Here is a 16,023-nt window from a genome sequence, read left to right as displayed (position 1 = left end):
ACTTTAAGAAAACTGATCTAGGGAATAATATGGACTAGGAAAGGGAATTTCAAAACTGAATAGACTTGTTATACTGTGTATTTTGAAAGACCCTGAAAACATGGTTTTGCCACTGGGCATGGGGACCAGTGAATGTGGCAGAAATGGCACAGTGGTTGTATTGAGTGTTATTGTTAGATGTGACTGACAACCCGTGATCTGTTGAGTCGTTTCAGAGATATTCCCTACTAGATTCCTCAATACCTTCAACAACGGCAAAGCTTCTAACGTACTGCCTTCACTGGAAAAGTTCTTAAAAATTCAGGGAGATATTCAGAGATGTATCTGCCTTGAAAATAGCCCATGTCATTCATATTGAACTGTACAGCGCAGTCAAGCATCAGGAGGTGACCATAGGAAATGTTTTCTGGCATTTTGTATTATGTCATAAAATGTTTTATGATAATTTTTATGTCATAAAATGTTTTATAAAATTTGCCAAATTTCAATTCCACGGGAGTCATGCACCCTGGATTTTGGATGCATTCTGTAAGTTAGCCCATCTGAGGTACCTTGGTTCAAAAATTGTTGGCCTATGATGCATTGTTTTGCCCAGGTAAAGGTTACAAACAAATTGACACAAGGTTTTTAGTAGTATATATATTACCTCAGCTATGAATTTTATGATGGTTTTTTATATGCTTTTATGTTGTTTTTTCCTCATTTTTAAAACGGTTGTATTGTTCTTTTTTGTTGCTTTTTAAATATTTGTTTTAACTGTTTGTAAGCTGCCCAGAGTGATATATATGAGATGGGTGGCTATATAAGTAATACACTTGAACAATAAATAAATAAATATTCAGAGCAGTCATCTTGTTCATCTGTTTTTCTTAATGACAAACCAGTAAAGCTTCCACCACCATTCCTGACTCTTAGTACTCCATTAAGGCACACATTCCCTTCACCATGGAGATGCCATTGAAAACAGCTCGCCAAGGCAAGTCTTCCACTATTAGATGTACCTTATAGAAGAATTTTTCTCATTAATCTCTATCAACGTGCTTTGAATTTCTGCATTTTTGTTCTGTGACAGCAGGTAGGATTCTGGAAATAAATAGGCATTCATTTACAGTAGGGCCTCTTGCTGTAGGTAAAACAAGGATTGCTCATTTTAACCTGGGTGGTTGTTCCAGATGAATCCCTACTAGCAAATATAACCTAAAAAAAATATTGATGAAATAAACATTCAACAAAATACACCAATGTAATATATATACATTTATTATAGTGATTGAAATAAACTAAACATAAAAGAAAATGTACCTAGTAAAAAAGAAAAAGATCTGTATCAATATAAAATCTCTTGGGGGAGATGGACGGTAATTAAATTTGAATAATAAATAAATAAAAATTAAAAATTAAAATCAATTCAGTCCTATCATTCAATATAACCATAAAAACATATTGTTTCATTTTCTCCTTTTCAGAAAATTAAAAAAAAAATCAAAAAATGGGTAACAAACACCTATCTTAAATCCATTCCTTAACATCAGAAAGTTACATTTCTTTCCATTTACATAAAATTATCCTCTTCGCCAGCCCCAGGCTCGAGAAAGCCAACAGCTCTTCATAAAATGACAAATTCCATATTTTATGAATATAACTTAACATCAAGTTTACATCTTTGACTCTTATACTTTCCCCTAGAATTGTGTCAACATATGCTGCAACTTGAAACCAAAACATACATTGTTGTTGTTGTTGTTAGTATTATTATTTTATCCCTGGCAAACATACCTAATTCTCCTGCCTCCTATTTTCCCCACAACAACCGTGAGGTGGGTTGGCCTGAGAGAGAGTGACTGCCCCAAAGTCACCCAGCTGGCTTTCATGGCTTCATCACATCCTCAGGGCAGGAACAAAAGAAATTCTAAATCCCTGAAGGCTTGTAACATTTAATCATGATTGTACTTCTTGTGGGTAAGTACACAACAGATCCTAGCTGACTGAATTTTAAACCCTGATTTACTGTATTGTTTTTTTGAAAGCATGACCTTAGGGAGGGCAGGGCAACCTGGGATCGCCCCAGCCCCCTTTTTGCGGCCCTCAGAGCCCCCTGACTCTGTTGAAAACTGACAGCAGAGTTGCCTATTATTTTATTTATTTCAATTATCTAGCCACCCATCTCACAGGAGTGACTCTGTGAGGCTTACAAGATTAAAAACATACCCACCTACCCATACCAGTGCCCAAGGATAACTATAAGCTATTAACCACACATAGTTGCAGAGCTCATCTCCCCTCCCCTGCCTCAAATGCCCAGGGGAACAGCCAGGTCTTCAATGCCTTGCAAAAGGCTAACAGGTTGGGACCATCTGGATCTCCAGATTTGGGGGTGGGGGGCGGGGGGAATGCTGTTCCACAGGACAGGTGCTGCCACTGAGAAGGCCTAACTCCAGGGTCCAACAAGATGAGATTGTTTGACAGAAGGGACCTGGGGCATGCCCTGTCTGCTAGATATTGCTGGGGTGGGCAGAAACAGTAGAAGAAAGGCAGTCCCAGAAGTAGGAGGGGGAGAGCATGAAAACTAGTACAACCTACAGTAAGGTTTTCAGAAAGAAAAATAAATCCCTGAAAACCTAACTATACTCCCAAATCCATCTGCTTTGTGGCCCTCAAGAAAGATACAAGCCTAAACTTGGATATCAAGTGTCCCTCACTGTATACATCCTGCATTCCCAAATTTCATATACTTTGGGATTGGTTACCCTTGCTGAGGATATTGGGGATAGCTTTGATGGTGTGGTCAGTGAGCTAGAGCCAGACATCCTGAAGAGTGAGGTTGAATGGGCCATAAGAAGCATCGCTAATAACAAGGCAGCAGGAGACGACGGCATCCCAGCTGAACTGTTCAAAATCTTGCGAGATGATGCTGTCAAGGTAATGCATGCTATATGCCAGCAAATTTGGAAAACACAAGAATGGCCATCAGATTGGAAAAAATCAACTTACATCCCCATACCAAAAAAGGGAAACACTAAAGAATGTTCAAACTATCAAGTGGCACTCATTTCACATGCCAGTAAGGTAATGCTCAAGGTCCTGCAAGGTAGACTTCAGCAATTCATGGAGCGAGAATTGCCAGATGTACAAGCTGGGTTTAGAAAAGGCAGAGGAACTAGGGACCAAATTGCCAATATCCGATGGATAATGGAAAAGGCCAGGAAGTTTCAGAAAAACATCTATTTCTGTTTGATTGACTATTCTAAAGCCTTTGACTATGTGGACCATAACAAATTGTGGCAAGTTCTTGGTGGTATGGGGATACCAAGTCATCTTGTCTGCCTCCTGAAGAATCTGTATATCGACCAAGTAGCAACAGTAAGAACAGACCATGGAACAACGGACTGGTTTAAGATTGGGAAAGGAGTACGGCAGGGTTGTATACTCTCACCCTACCTATTCAACTTGTACGCAGAACACATCATGCAACATGCTGGGCTTGAGGAATCCAAGGCTGGAATTAAAATCGCTGGAAGAAACATTAACAATCTCAGATACGCAGATGACACCACTTTGGTGGCTGAAAGCGAAGAGGAACTGAGGAGCCTTATGATGAAGGTGAAAGAAGAAAGTGCAAAAGCTGGCTTGCAGCTAAACCTCAAAAAAACCAAGGTTATGGCAACCAGCTTGATTGATAACTGGCAAATAGAGGGACAAAATGTAGAAGCAGTGAAAGACTTTGTATTCCTAGGTGCGAAGATTACTGCAGATGCTGACTGCAGTCAGGAAATCAGAAGACGCTTAATCCTTGGGAGAAGAGCAATGACAAATCTCGATAAAATAGTCAAGAGCAGAGACCTCACACTGACAACAAAGGTCCGCATAGTTAAAGCAGTGGTATTCCCAGTAGTAACATATGGCTGCGAGAGCTGGACCATAAGGAAGGCTGAGAGAAGGAAGATCGATGCTTTTGAACTGTGGTGTTGGAGGAAAATTCTGAGCGTGCCCTGGACTGCAAGATCAAATCAGTCCATCCTCCAGGAAATAAAGCCAGACTGCTCACTTGAGGGAATGACATTAAAGGCAAAACTGAAATACTTTGGCCACATAATGAGAAGACAGGACACCCTGGAAAAGATGCTGATGCTAGGGAGAGTGGAGGGCAAAAGGAAGAGGGGCCGACCAAGGGCAAGGTGGATGGATGATATTCTAGAGGTGATGGACTCGTCCCTGGGGAAGCTGGGGGTGTTGACGACCGAAAGGAAGCTCTGGCGTGGGCTGGTCCATGAAGTCACGAAGAGTCGGAAGCGACTAAACGAATAAACAACAAACACCCTTGCTGAGAGACTTCTGTAAACATAGTAATAGCCTATTTACCACTTCAGCAAAGGATCGTTACCTTGTCGTGGTGCTGGAGCTTGAGCACCTCAATGATGCCATGAGCTAAACCATGAAGGGCCACCCAAGACGGGAAGGTCATGACAGAGAGGTCAGACTAAATGCGATCCCTGGGGGAGGTAATGGCAACCCACCCCAGTATTCTTGCCGTGAAAACTAAATGGATCAATATGGATGATATTCTAGAGGTGACGGACTCGTCCCTGGGGGAGCTGGGGGTGTTGACGACCGACAGGAAGCTCTGCCGTGGGCTGGTCCATGAAGTCACGAAGAGTTGGAAGCGACTAAACAAATAAACAACAACACCACTCAGAGGAGGAGAGAGTTTCCTTCCACTGAAGCAAATTAAAGGATTTACAGAGTGCTCAATTTGAGCTAGATCTTAATTTTTAGCCACAGCTGCATTCCAACTTTGCCTCTATTTACACGTGAACCTGTCTGGATATTAAGATCATCCCCCTAGACCACTTGGTTAAAGAACTGGAAACAGAAAGCAGGAATAAATTGACAACTCTTGCAATGAAGCTGTAAACACAGTAAGGGCTTTCAAGAACCTGCACTGAGAATAGTTGAACATATTCACAAACAATCTGGAGTTTGAAGTCTGAGGTGGGTTAAGTTTACTGACTGTACTGTATTTACGGTGTTTAAAAAATGGGGACTAGAAAGAACTCCAAAAGATCTGTTTGGAGTGGAATAATGGGCAATGAAATTTTAAAAAGCATAGCTCCATCAAAGTATACTAAATCATATGGCATAGCAGTTTGGTGTTCATGCTGCTTTTTCTTGCTGGGAAATCCTTGTGAGGTCCAGCAGTCGTGATGTTGTGGGAAAAGCAACCCTAACATTCATATAAACTGCTGAGATCTGAGTTAATAGAGGCCTTGAGGACTGCAGTGGATTCTGTGACAACGGTAAGCCAGTTGGTCGCAGCTGTGAAAAATGTGACTTCCTCACTAGGGATCATTAGAAATGAGATCAAAATAAAAATGTTCCCCAAACAATTTCAGATATGAATGCATGATATGTTCATACTTAGAATAGGGTTGTTGCTAAGGGAAAAAATGGGAGGAAGTGTTAATAATGCTGCTTTGAACTCCTGAACAAAAGACGGGATATAAAATCTAACGAATTAACATTTATTTATAAATATGCTTAGATTTTACTCTAACGCAGAGTGTCCTTCAGGATTAAATAAATCGCGATCCGAGAAAACTCACGTCATAATAAACAAGTTAACCTTTATGATGCCTTAAGGTTCTTTGTGGGGATTTTGCAAAGTATGAACAGGGTTACTCCCTCAACCCACCGTGACAATCTTAAAGAACATCTACTAAAAAGAGAAATGTCTGCCGAAGGTGAAGCAACCATCTACAGCTTCTACAGCAGAAGACCCGCCTTGCAGGTTTGCAGACGATCAGATATTCCTATTACCGAAATACCCTTCCCAGGACAATCAGCGACTGAACGAGCCACGCGCTTCCCGGGAGAGTTCTTGGAGTCGCGCGAGAGAAAACGAGACTTCCCTCCCGCGCGGAGGAAGTAGAAATCAAATTTTGCGCAGGCGCAACTGAACTTCTACTGCTTTCGCGGTGTAGCGTGGTGGCGCTTGGCGTTGGTGGTAAGCGGTTGAGTTTCGTTGCATCGAGTGTAATCCTTCGCGGAGTTTGTTCCTGAGAGGATGCGGGGCTGACGTTCTTGTCCTGTGAGGATGGGGCAGCGGGAGGGAAGAGAAAGTATGAATTAGTTGACTTGCGCCGTTTGCCGCTTTGCTGCTGTAGACAGAAGAGTTTCGCTTCTGCTTGCTGGAACACGTGGGCATGCGTGGATTTTAAGATGGTGTATGATGCGGTCAAGGTAACAGACCTAGACTACAAAAATCCCCGATGGCCATTAAACGGCAGCAGACAGAGTTGGAAAATTATTACAATTATTTGTCTAACTTGGAAAATCCACTGAAAATCTTTTTATTCTGTATCTATTGTCCTTCTTTTAAATGAGACCGGTATTTGGGGAAGCTATCGTTCCACAACACTTAAGGGAGATGATTTGTTGGGGGGTTTTTTTAGTAAAAGGGGGAGGCTTACACAGAACAATAGGGGACAAGCTTTTGTTCATTTTATGAATAGTTTGATATTTGCCCACTCTTGTACATTGATGCGTGGATTCTTACCACCGTCTTCAGTTTAACTCCATTCCCATCCCTTGTGTGATGGAACTGCTGCTCCAGAACTCTGTGTACTTGAAGGGTGTTAACTTGGGGAAGCCTTGTTTAGAGGGTCCATGATGCTCAGCATGTCTTAGGTATCTATTCACAAGCACGACTGATATCATAACTTATTTCCTAACGTTATAGCACATAGTACAACATGGAAACGGCTCAGGTCTCTGTGGATTGGAGGACATCACTCTCCACCAGCCAGCGTGCAGAAAGTATGCTTAAAATTCACTAGAGGTCAGTATTAGGATTAATTTGCTGCTCAAAGGACAGATTTGTGTTGGTTTAGTGACTTTCATCAAAGTGATAAAGAACTGAGCTATTGATGATACAGAGTTATCCCTGTCTGAAAAGAGAAAGTTGTTCTTTTTGTGGAATTGTGGATTCTGAAGCTCAGTGCTGGAAAAATGTAAAGGCAAATGCTGGAAAAATAAAGCTGACTCTGATTCTGTGTCTAACTGATCCTCAGGCTGCACGTGTTGCTTTGCCAAAGGAGTCAGCCCAAGCAAGGTGCAGATACCACATATCTTCACTGTAAGCTATAACCCTAAGAAAATCCCTTCTTGGAGAAGAAGGTGTTAGTGATGCATCTCTTCTGATCTACGTTCCAAGATATGCACGTGCCTGGATGCTCTTGAGAGCTGCAGTTATCAAAGTTGGTGAGTTTCAGCTGCAATAGGTACCTTGCCAGGTGGCTTTACCATGGGCTTATACCCACAGTTTGTACTGTGTGGAGACATATTTAGTGGTAGAGCACATGACGAAAGACTAGTTGAAATACTGAATTCCTGAATGACAGTTCACATTCCGCCAAAGATGTGATTGGCTCCTTCACTGCGTTTTAACCTTTAGGTCAAAAGCCCCAAAGAGAACCATTGGTCTTAGATGAGCATGAATTAAACTCCTCTAAATTGACTTTCCTCCTTATTTATAGCAGAGTTTACAGTGGCTTGTATGACAGCTTACCGTCCCTAGGCTAGAAAATATGGTTAACTCCATCAGCCAATGTTTTAACTATAGTTGGAATTTGCTATTTGCAAGTTCAGATACTTATTGGGTAGTTTCAGTTTTTTAAAAAACTTGTATGCTGCCCAGAGTCAGTGCTGTGAGATGGGCAGTCATTTCAATAATCTACATACATACATACATACATACATAAATACATACTCCAAGTTGAAAGGTACTTGTGCTGGGACCTCAAAAATTCTTGATACGTTGCCAGCAGTTTTTGTCCTAGAAATGCACTGTTGATGTGTATAACAAAATCTCTTCATCTGACACCTTATCTGCAATGTTTTCTGGTTTATCTCGGAGTATAACCTTAGGCAAGAACCTTCTCATCCAGTACAACTATCTGACTTCTCAGATGTCTTGCTTATCACAGAACTTGTAAAAATCACGTATGCATTGATATATGTTATAGATGATGACACTGAAAATTACATAATGAAAACAAGCATTGGTTCGCTCCACAGAGTATAGAGCATCTTCTGGAGTCAAGTGCACATTGCAGAATAACCATTGCTGGGTAAGTTGTTCGGGATCATGCTCCTTGATGTGGTTTGGGGCAAGTGCAGTGGGCCATAGTCAGAGTATATGGGCTGTGTACGCGTGGACTGTATCTAATTTCTAGGAACCTGAAAAATAGTGATGGAAAAGATTAATTGGGGTACTGAATTAGATATAATTTATTCTGGCACCTTCATTCCTTTATAAACCACCCTTTGAAGGAGTGTGGGAATTAATTCCATTTGACCCTCATGCAGTCTTATGGCCCAAGGTCTCTGAAGATTTAAATATGGTTTACTGGTCAAAGTTTGTCACTTTTATCTACAGACTCATCTCTCTCCAAATCTGGGCAGAATTTAGCTTTTTAATAGGCATAGCAAGGGCCTACTTCATTTAGTTCTGTCTCCATTATTCTTCCCCATCTCTAAACTCTTTAGCAGAACTCCATGTTCAATTTACATGGGGCCCAAGCAACAAATCTGTCCTGATGGCACTGGGGATGCTGTTGAAGCAGAGAATTGCCACTGTCAAATATTTGAACTATGTGAGTGATGCTCCATGCTACTGGAGAAAATCCAAACAGCCAACCACTCTGGAAAGATTTTCTTTTTGGCCTGACAGGCAGCAGTGGTCTGGTCTGGACTCTGTGGTCTTGACCCTGGTCAAGAGAACTCTTGAGCTTTTCCTGTTAGTCAATCACACGGTAACCTTTCCATTTGTAAGTCTTTGTAATGATTCTGAAGATAAACAGTTCATATTAATCAGAAGCAAGAAGTAGTGCTTCATGTCAGCAAATTTGCTGGGATACTAGATGATCATTCAAGACGATGTGTTCTTTTTGTATGTGTTTGTTTAGAGAGTCAGGGTGTACATATTGCTGTGCTGCACTAGGATTAAGAATCCTAATTCACACCCAAATTACACTTGGGTGACTTATTGATAGCTTGCTGGCAGTTTGCTCAGGGTCATGTATTGTTTTAACCACAGTTAGTTGATCAAATCTTGGTAGGTTTACACAATCCTCCAAAGTCCTATATCTTGATTTATAAACCAAGTGGTTGCATTAAGACGAAATAAATGGCACAGCAACTTTGGGATTCCCTGGTGGTCTCTCATGAAAATACAGGTAGTCCTTGTTTAACAACCACTCGTTCAGTGACTGTTTGAAGTTAACAACAGTGCTAAACAGGTGGGATTTACAACCAGCCCTCATAGTTGTGGTTCTTGCAGTGTCCCCACGGTCACATGATTGCAATTCAGGTGTTTGGCAACCAGCTCACAATGGTGACATCACAGCACCCTACAGTCACATGATCACCATTTGCAACCTTCACTGCCAGCTTCCAACAAACAAAGTCAACGGAGGTGGCAGGAGGTTGCAAATGGCGGTCACGTGACTGTGGGATTCACCTTCATGAGAGATATTTTTTAAAAATAAATAAAAATAAATAATAATGACAACTGGGGCTACCAGAACTGCCTTTGTAAGTCGGTGTGGTCACATGACTTCACTCTTTACAACTGTGTCACTTAGCGATGGAGTTCCTGGTCCCAATTACTGTCGGTAAGTGAGGACTACCTACGCTGAGTAGGTCCATCCTGGCTTAGATTTTTGAGATCAGCCAAGGTTGAATTAAAATTCTTCTTTCTCCAGCTGGATCTTAACTGCTTTTCAGTTCTGTCTGCCATTCATTCTCTAAAGCCTGTGATGTGATGTTATCCCTGTCTGAAAATTCAACAGTGAGGGAAAATTAATATCAGCTGAGGCTTTTCCATCATGTAGTGATCTTCTGTAGCAATTGTTTTGCAAATGATTAAACTGACTTTCCAAGATAAACTCAACTTAGATGCAGCAACTGTATTTTCCCTTAGAAGAATGTCAACATTTGGTGGTAACAACAGCAGTCCAACCCATCTTCTGAAGCTTTCCTGGAAGCAGAGTTCCATGTATGCCTGCTGGGAATGGGACAGACAAGATTACACATGGATGTGAGTAGCATTTTGACATGGGCTGGGTTTGGACAATTCCCTACACTAAATTGTGGTTGGCTAGTTTGTGGATCAATGTATTGTGTGAATTCAGACAATTCAGTGAGCTGGTTCGTGGGATAGCATGTGATGGCAATACAGCAGTAAGTGTCATATGATTGTACATTGCTAGTGTCATTGAAATAAAGGAAGATGTTTATGCTTAGGGTCCTTTTATTCTTCCTAACCCAGTGAAAATGTAGATTTAAATTATGTAAAAAAGATTGGGACTCTGTCTGTGTGTCAGCAAGATCACTCTCCAAAAACAGCCAGGCCAAAATTTGGTGTCTGTGGGAGTAGCAGGCAAAAGATTGACTTTAACAATAGATCCAATCCAGCCAGGAGCTGCAGAGAAAACCAAATGCATCCTGATGGAAGGAGCCATTGGAAGCAGTGGCTTGGAATATTGTCAACTCTTCCATTCTAAGCCCTTCCCATCCTGGTCATGTGACCCAGAGAGGAGCATATGCAGCAGGCCCTGTGCTTCCCAGAACACATTTGTGTGCACAAATAATACATATAATATGCTATTTTGTTACGCAGAAGCTCTGCATGCTTTCCCTACCTTGTAATTCTTTCTATCCCAGTGGGATGTTGGAGAGAAGTTTTGTAAAGGGGCTCTTAAGGCTCTGTCCATCAGTTGGATAACTCCAAAACGGAACAGGACCATTTTGGAATGACAGGAAAAACTAGCATCAGAAAAATCAAGCTAGAAAATGGGCCAAATCTGGCCAGGGCTGTGGAGAAAAGCATTCCAAAACCAAGTTCCCTCAATGTATCTTGGTGGCAGTTGGGCAGCGGCTCAGAATGCCACTGACCACTCCGAGTCAAATGACTGAGGTTAAAATGAATGCAGTTGGGCCTGCGCTTCCCAGTGCACGGATACAGGCAAACATGATGCAATACAAGGCGAGGGCATACATACCCAGAGGAAATATTAAGGCAGCCATCCTGATTAAAACCTCACACAGAAGGTGACATACATGAACACAGCCTGATCAGTCCCTGAGGAAAATGCATATAAACCCATTGCGTTACTTTATTATACAGAAGAAAATAGAGATGCTTTCTATGACCGCTGCTGGTAAAGGGGTTGGAAAGAATTCCAGAAACCATAATCTACTTGCTTTCCCTTCCTTGCTCATATTGTGGGGTCCTTAATTTAGACCAGCCTTTCTCAACGTTTTCACCCTGGAGGAATCCTTGAAATATTTCTCAGGCCTCGGGGAACCCTGCACACTCAGGCTCAAATACAGACCACAAGTTACAAAATAATTATTTTTGTTTCATGTGTAGGCCTGTGTATAAGCACTAACTGTGTCCTTAAACTAAAAATGAAGAACGAAACTTACCTATTTAATGTGAAGTTGCCCGAATTCGAAATATTTTTTTTAATAAATCGTGATCTCCCAGGGAATCCCTAGTGACCTCTTGTGTAACCCTGGGGTTCCACCGAACCCTGGCTGAGAAACCCTGCTTTAGGGTATCAAATGTTGGAAGAGAGCCTGCAGAACTGATGACAGAGCAGGTAGTACCATATTTAAATACGGCAATGCTCTGATTTAATATAAAGCAGCGCCACATTTTTGTTCCCAAACTCTGTTGGTGGGCATTTCTTACCTTCAGGGTATTGTCTGCTTTGGATTATTGAGCCTTGTAAAGTGCTGTTGTAGACTACATGTTTGGTTCAGGTGGGATGCTGGTCATATCTCTTCTCATCCTGAATGAACCAAGTATATGCTAAGTAGAAGACACTTCATACTCTTCTGTAGTTGCACATTGAAGAAGATTGGAAGGTAGCTTGCTTGGCTGAGCAACAAAGCTAGATTGCCATTCCTGATCTTGGAGGAAGCTCTTTGTGAAAAACTGGATGGGTATCCAAGGACCACTCAAATAGTGTTTATATCCTACTTGGTTGTGTGTGAATGGGCAAAAGGTTGGAGAGTGAAGCATTCATGACAATAATTTGTACCAAGACACAGTTGTTTCCTTGTTCTTTTGTTGATTCTTGATTCTTTTGTTGATCTCTTTATTCCAGCTGATCTTCTACGATCACAGTGAAGAAGTGAAAAAAATGGTGTGGAACACCCCCATCCCCCCACCACAGCTTCTTCTCTACACTTCCAGAGAGGAAAGGTTGAAAATAAAAATATAGAGGACTAAGGAATGAAAAGTTATCTTCCTGGGGTTTTCTAGGGAGTGGTGTATTCCTACCCTGCCCTGCATTTTTAGAAGGAATGTTTAAAATATGTTCCATGTCCTCCCTACTTCCTAAAATGATAGGAAAGGAAGGCATGGTCACTTTTTTTTTTTTTTTTTAAGAAAAAACAAAAAGCCATTTGTTGCTGATTCAAGTCGAGCTTCATGTGGAGCAGTGAAAAAAAGTGGGTGGCTGGGTGAGTAGAAGCCTGCCTCCCTTGGCACGTGCCTAAATGTATAAATTTTCACAGCAAATGTTGTGTAAGCAAATTCCATCCTTGAAACACATATCCATAATTGTTTTTTTTTTTTTTGCACCATCTGTAGGTGTTTGAAATGCTGTGGCATTTTTTAAGACTGTATCATTAAAGGATGTATTATGCTCAAAATGTAAGGGTTAGGCCAGTGAGTATGGCTAAATATTTCCTCAGTGTAGGTTCTTAATTTGTGATTCTGAGGTTTGGGGAGCCTCCAGAGATAATGGGCGTACTCTATTGAGGGTCTGTAAGGAGTTATATGAAAGGGAAACTCCTGTTTGTACAATACTAGCTCTGTCCCCAAAGCTGCTGGCTTGCAAGATCTCATCAGCAATGCTTGCCTGGGTTTTATATTCCAGGGCGTGCAGCCTCACTTTGCATCTGTACAGAGTTAGCAAGGGGTAGCTTGGCAGTGGTCGCTGAGCACTCTGCCCCACTGAATTGGTACCATATTCTCATATTGCCATAGAGTGGATGATTGACTAAAATTCATGTGAATAGTTGGAGTGGGACTGTTTTTTTAAATTAATATTTATTTATTTATTCAATTTATATAGCCGCCCATCTCAAGCCAGTTACTCTGGGTGGCTAACAGCAATAAAAACAATCAACAATAAAAACAATACCAAAAATATTAATAATAAAGGCTTTAACAGAAAGCAGCATACATAGTTTAGAAACAGTTATCAATACATTTTCTTGCATCAGTCTCCAAAGAGGCTAAAAGTTTTCTTGTCTGGTCATACAGGAACCAAAAATTCTTGATTCAGCCACATTTCTTTCCCCTGGAAAGGTTTCTGCCCAGGGTGCAAATGCTTTGCCAAAATCGGCATTCAAGTATCATATTACTGAAGGCATGTAATTCTTCCTGTCTCTTTGAAACAGGAAGGAAAGTCCATTTTTTCTGAGCTTTAGCTTTTGTTAGCTGAATCAAAGGTTAATGTCCCACGACTGACATTTTGGCAAGTGGTTTTTTTTATATATATCCAAAGTTCTTCACCCATTTAATCATACATTCCTTGACTTGTTTATCTTCCAGATTCATCTGTAACAACATCTTATACATCTTAGTAATAACATGCTCATCATTCGTGCAGAGTTCCATTTCAAATTGAGTTGTTTCATTAACAAATTTATAGTTCTTTCTGTCTGCTTTAAAACATTCTGACAACTGTGCATAGGTAAACCAATGGTATGTAGAACCCTCTGACTCTTAACTTTTCCCTTGTTTTAAGTTTCGGTTCACCCTCTTCAAAATTTAGCGAATCTTTATACTTTAGCCATCTTATTCCTCTCCCATTTTCTCTCCCAGCAAATGCTTCCTGTTAACAATCAAATTATAAGAACATTTAAAAAACATTTAAATTATCTACTTTTATGCTTAGTACTATTGTAACAATCTTACCCCTATTAAACCTTAAAAAACAAACTTTAAATCATTGCAGAAAAATAGAATCATACAGCCTTGAAATCAATCCACATACTTATTATTAATTTCTTATCTCACCTCAAAATAAACCAGAACATTTGTCTCCATATTATACACAGGGCATTTTTAATAAATAAATCAAGGAATCCAACTGCCCCCCTTAAAAAGTCAGCAGAAAATTTCCCACATAACAGCCATCTCGTTCGCAAAACAAACCCTAAGACAAACAGACCAACCATCTTGCAAATCGAATTGTGACTCCTTCATGACCAGCATATATTGGTCAGCTGGCATTTCTTCACAATCTGGATTCTCGCGATTGGGAAAAATGCCTCCTTGATAAATCTCTTCCTCTCCCTTCAGAAAGTCCTCAGTCAATTGATACATTTTAAAGATAAGATCCCGAACATCTTGCAGAATAGCTTGAGTAGTTTCATGGAGAATTTTTTTGAAATCAGCACTAAGCTCAGCACAAAACTCCTTAAGGTCATCCATAATTCAGACAGTGAAGTCTAGCTCCCTCTAGGTACTTAGCTAATACAGATAGAAGCTAATGGGTTAATGAAAGGCTTCCAGAAACTATTGAATGATATTAACAAAACAAAAAGTATGCAAACCAGCAAATATAGCGTCCAAGGAAAGTGAACAGAAAACTGAGAACTCACAACATCAAATTAAACGTGTAGGAAAATATTAAATCCTTCAAATTAGATACAAAAATAGTAATGGAGAGATGATTATTTATTCTCAGTCCTCTTTAAATTTTAAATGGGAAGTAAGCAAGCAGTTAAGAAAAAGTTTAAAGACTAATCCAGAAACAACAATAATAAGCACCAAGAGATTTGTTTCTTCTTGCTGTGGAAAGCCTCTCTTGGGGTACAAAAACTTAAAAATACACAAATTGGGTGATTTAGAAATGAGAAAGGCTCGACCTAATGTCCCAATAGGGCTGCAGTGTGGTCTGGAAAACGGTGGTATCCCTGACTCCCGTCTCCTCTTAACAGATTAGCGCCAACACTGTTGACGATCCTCAGACTACAAGGTGACGTTCCAAAGTACAAATGGGTTGATTCCAAGTGTTTTCTGTCCATGAAAACGCTCTAGGGCAACAGGAAAAGCCTGCCTACACCCCCAAAAGAACCCATGCTGCCAGGTCTGCCTGCTGAGCTTGCGGGCAGGCTGTTCAGTTGGCCATATTCTCCTTGGGACTCCAGCTCAATTCTGTTGGCAAGTATTTTCTTTACTTGCAGGGCTGTGAGCTGAGAAGCCAGGTTGTAAGCCCAGCATTCAGTCATCAGTTTCCCCATTTTTCTTAGGCACTCATCACTGCTCCACCTGCTGGGAAACAAAGGCCATAATTTCTTGATACATATGATTTCCTTCATACCTTCATATGAAGGGTCACTGGAAACAAGATCATGATAGGGAAGCTGGTATTCTTCAATAATACCTCCTGAAACACATCTCCTTGCTATTTCTCAAAGGATGAGCCCAAAGCTGTACATATCAGCCATAATATATGATTGAAAGTTGTTGGCGTTTGTGCAGAGTGCTGGAAGGCATTTGGCCTGAGAGATCAGAAAGAAGACACCAGGCATTTCTACAAAAATAATTGTATTTAAACAAAGCATAGAACACAGTTTCCTTATCCAGAGCCCTGGATAGCCAAAGTCCTTAAATACAAAAAGGCATATTTACAAGCTCATACACGCACGCGCACACGTGCTGAGCAGGAACGAGAGGCTGCTGCTGGGCTGAACAGAAACACAATTCTGGTAGCAAGTCCAGGCAAATTCCCCCAACATGCAATAGCTTTCCCTTATTTCGTCATCTTTTTCCACACCCCAACCTGAGGACAATTAAGCCTGACCTTCTGACTCTGCCTAAGTGATTCGTTACCATGGATACTGTTCCTCTGCAGCTAAGTTTCCAGGCAGGGGGAAAAAAAAATACCAACAAAAGTGATTTCAATTCAAACTTTCATCCAGCACCTCACATTTTGT

General features: G+C 40.8%; 1 long non-coding RNA gene and 1 other non-coding gene across 3 annotated transcripts; both read left to right on the top strand.

The window, feature by feature from the left end:
• Positions 1-6,105: 6,105 nt before the first annotated feature.
• LOC134490037 (uncharacterized) lies at positions 6,106-12,446 on the top strand. 2 transcript variants are annotated; one of them, XR_010067181.1, is made up of 5 exons: positions 6,106-6,813; positions 7,068-7,257; positions 8,074-8,126; positions 9,980-10,096; positions 12,174-12,446. It is a non-coding gene; the product is annotated as an uncharacterized LOC134490037 (long non-coding RNA). The 2 variants fall into 2 exon arrangements; XR_010067180.1 differs by having other exon boundaries at positions 6,106-6,835.
• Positions 6,913-6,995, top strand: LOC134492658 (small nucleolar RNA R38). Its single transcript, XR_010067513.1, has one exon. It is a non-coding gene; the product is annotated as a small nucleolar RNA R38 (small nucleolar RNA).
• Positions 12,447-16,023: the final 3,577 nt, after the last annotated feature.

This window comes from Candoia aspera, chromosome 2 (assembly GCF_035149785.1).
Source record: "Candoia aspera isolate rCanAsp1 chromosome 2, rCanAsp1.hap2, whole genome shotgun sequence".
Taxonomy (NCBI): Eukaryota; Metazoa; Chordata; class Lepidosauria; order Squamata; family Boidae; genus Candoia; species Candoia aspera.
This window is presented reverse-complemented; position numbering and strand designations above follow the sequence as displayed.